Source organism: Suncus etruscus, chromosome 2 (genome assembly GCF_024139225.1).
Source record: "Suncus etruscus isolate mSunEtr1 chromosome 2, mSunEtr1.pri.cur, whole genome shotgun sequence".
Lineage (NCBI taxonomy): Eukaryota > Metazoa > Chordata > Mammalia > Eulipotyphla > Soricidae > Suncus > Suncus etruscus.
The window spans coordinates 131,220,969-131,225,094 of NC_064849.1; positions in this window are offsets into that span (position 1 = coordinate 131,220,969).

Consider the following 4,126-nt stretch of genomic DNA (forward strand, 5'->3'; position numbering starts at 1 on the left):
GAGTCTTAGAAGATCATTCCTGACTCATTAGCACGTTTCGGAAATGCACCAACCGGATCATTGAAAAATGATCCCACAACCCAAAAGGAAAGAATTTTTGCCAAAAAATTTAGACTCACTCCAAGAGTTCAGAACAATCCTTAGCCTTAGCATTGGACTGAAGAACCGTGGGACTCTGGCATGGATTTTTTATAGAGGCACTTTTATCCTTACCTGCAAGGTATGCTGAAGAATACCTTTACATTCAAGAATATGCTAAGAACACCTAGTGAGGTTTACAGACTGTCATGTGGACATTCACCAATAATCTTTCCCACAACTTGTAATTTTTCTATGTTGAGTTTTTTCATAACTAAAAGATTTTTCCCCCTTTCCTTTAACCCACCCTCCCTCCTTATTGCTGCTGCTGCTACTCTTGTTGTTGTTGTTTTTACACACTTTCTACTGTGGAGCTTACACCAGGGGAGCTCGCTCCTAGTTGTGATGTTTTCCAACATCCTGGTTGTGCTACACGCTGAAAGTTTGCACACTCATACCCAGGCTCACCAGAGGCCACAAATCTTCTGTGGACTCATTCACACCTGATCAAGGTGTTCCAAAATTAGCATGCCCTGTTCTGATTCCAGAGATCCCGAATAGCAGAGCCACTGGCCTCATGCATGGGAGTATCATTGGAAATAGAACTCAATGCCTCATGCTTATAATGCCTCAATGCCTCATGCTTTAGACACTGAGCCTTGTCCCCTGAAAGATTTTTATCAACACTTTCCCTTTAACTTTATATCTGTATTTCACTCTGGTGAATAAGCTACTTGGTATATCATTGTATTAATAGAAACAGAAACTACCACCTGCACATGCCACTCCCCATTTCTCAGGACTTTGCCCAGGAACCTTGCCACCTGCCTCTCTACTTCCCCAGGGCTGTGCGCCTACTTTCTCCACACAGCAGCCAAAGAGACACTTTTCAAAGTCACTTTTCAAATAAAGTGGAGCTGATGAATCATGTGCTTGAATTCTTCCACAGGGTTCCCATTCCATCTAAGCTTAAATCTGAAGCTTCCTGCGTGAGTTATAGGCTATGCCAGGTAAGTGCTGCCTAGATGTCCCACCACCCACCACCACCATCTGGCTGAGGCATCCTTTCTTATTGTTCTTGCAAACGCCATACTCATCACATCATCAGATCACTGAACTAGCTCTTCTCACCACCTGGAACATTTCTGCCCTGGATCTTTCCAAGAGTCACTAATTTTCTGAGCTTCAACTCACTTCTCAGTTTTAATAGTTCCCTTCATTGTTGTATGGAAACATTCTCTGGAGAGTGTAGTACTGGACCCCTAAAACACATAGAGAAGCCAGAGAGTATGTGCAGAGGTTAAGGTACTTGCCTTACATCTCATTCATTTTAGCTTGATCCTGATACCCTATATGGCTCTCCAAACCCTGCTAGGAGTGATCCTTAAGCATAGATAGAATCAGAAGTACTGAGCCACAATATATATATATAGCCCCAAAACCTATGTAAATAAACAAATATTGATAATTGTGTATAAACTTATGTTGTCTTACTTAAAATATAATAATTACTTTTCCCAACTTGGATCTTTACAACATAATCCAGAACAATGAATCAAATACTTTCCAACCCCTCTGATTTTCTTTGAGGGGTTGGTTTGAGGATCACACTTGGTAGTGATTAGGGCTATTCCTGACTGTGCTCAGGTATGACTCCTGACAGGGCTGAGAAGGATATATGAGGTATCAGGGATTAAACCAGGGTTAGCAACATACAAGGCAAATGACAATTCCTATAGTATTTCCTCAGCTCATATGTTTAATTTTTTTAATAACGCTATCACTTGAATTTTCTTAATTGCTAATTTAGTTATATGATTACTTAATTCCCCCACCTATACATACAAATACAATTACAGTGAGCACTTTGATGCAAGGCGTTCCATACTATTTTCCCAGTGTCTAGGAAAGAGCTCAGTAAATATTTACAGAATAAATGAACCCTGTACAGTATGAAATTTTTTAACAAGAAAATGATACAGATAAAGAGGGCTGGAGTGTTTCAGAAGAGAAAGAAAGTGATCAAGGCAGCTGTGCCTTTGGGGCTGCAAATGGAGCAGGTCTAGCTTTTCAGGGTAATGGGCACTTCGCAAAAGGATAGGCTTCTTGACACAACGAAAAAGGCAATAAGTCCTTGGCAAGTGGTCCAACTCCAAAGGCAAATGAAAGTTACTTCCACTAATGGGCCAGGGAAACTAGATCCATTCAGACTTGAAGGATGATAGAAATGGGAGAGGTATGAAATATGGAATTGAAAAAAAAAAGTGAGGAAAGTTAGAGAAAGGCAATATATAAACAAGTGAATTTGGAAGATACAGGAAGAATTATAGATAAATTTGAAAACACAAATTCAAAGGTAGGACTTTTAAAAATGGTAACAATGGAGTCAGGGAGATAGCACAATGGACTGGAGCACACGTTTCACTTTTCAGAGGTCTGTTTTCCATCTGTGGTACCTCAAAATCTCCTGAAATCTGCTAGAGGTGACCACTAGGCACCAAACAGTAAGAGTCCCCAAAACAAAACTACATGCCTAAATAAATAAGATGGAGATGCTGAGAGCCTTGATTATAAGACGCATGATCCAAGTAGTAGTAACTGAAACAGTTTTGTAGAGTTGGTTCTAAGAAGGTGGCTTTCAAATAGACTTTCAAATAGAATTGTCTAGAAAGCTATAGGAAATGTGGATTCTGTGTCTTGAAGTAAACAATAGGTCTTCAAGTCATTTAAACAAAGATGATATGTTCCAGAAGTGGGTGATTGAGGAGCTGATCTCAAAGTCCCCGACTCTTGCTCCTGCTCAGTTTTTGTTTGTTTTATAGTTTTAGGGAGCAATTTCTGGTTGTACTTAATATTTTGTTCATGGTTCTGTGCCCAGGGAACACTCATAGTGGGCTTGAGATTCTACTATATGGGAAGCAGAAATCCAGAAATATAAAAGGCAAATGCCGTAACTACATATTATCACTCTGACTCAGTGGTCTCAGTTTTAAGAAGATCAGGGGGCTGGAGACAGCAGCTTGAATAAGGAGGTTATCTTGCACACACCAACTCAGTCTTTGGCATCTCATAAGGTTCCTTAACACTTCCAGGGGTGATTCCTGAGAGTACAACCAAGAGTAAGCCTTAAGTTCAGCTTGGTGTGGCCCCAGAAGAAGAAAACAGTTAACAACAACAACAGATCTGGAAAAGTTACTTAGTGGCAAAGTGACTGTTTTTAAAACTAGGATTCCATGTCTGAACAAAAAGGGCAGGGGGGGGGGGCTGCCTATATTAAAGATAGAAGTAGAAACAGAGCTCAAGTAGCAAGTAAACAGAACATCTTCCCTGAAGAACTGAGTGATGAGCTGTTGGAGCTACAGGGAAAGAGTGTTAAGGTGTAAAAGCAACAACCCAGATGCTGGAGCACAGAACAAGACATTGATCAGTGAAGATTCTATGAACAGGAAATGAGTCTCTGGTTCAAAGGTGGAGGCAGAGAGATGAAAGAAAAGAAGTCACAAAGATACACAACTCTGAAGCTTAAGGTGGTACAGGGAAGTAGCAAAAGGATGAAAATTCATGAGAGCAGATGTGACCAGAGGAGTTTGTGTTACAAGGATGCTAAGGATAATGAAATCTGAAAAAAGGGTTCATCAGACTTTCCAATGAGTGAATTCACATTGACTACTGGGAACAATTTCAGCTGACTGGTGGGGCAGAAACCAGATTGCTTGGGTTTATGGATAGGAAATAGAAACCCCAGCTGCACAAAATTGATTCAAGAGGAAGAACTAGAGCAACTAGCTTTCCTTAGTAGTCTGGAAGCCAGTGGATAAATTCATTGGATGAGAGGAAAAAAAATTAGGGAACAGAAAAGTGTTGGCATAGGTGCAATGGAGATATTGTACAAATGTGATGTTTGTTTGAAAAGTAATATGAAAAGTAAATGTTTATAGGTGATTCTGGGGCATGACAGCACAACCTTTCTTCTTCCAATTAGAGTTAGGTTCTTAGAATTCTTAGAATTAGAAAAGCACTTTCACATTCCATCAGGTCATTCAAACCT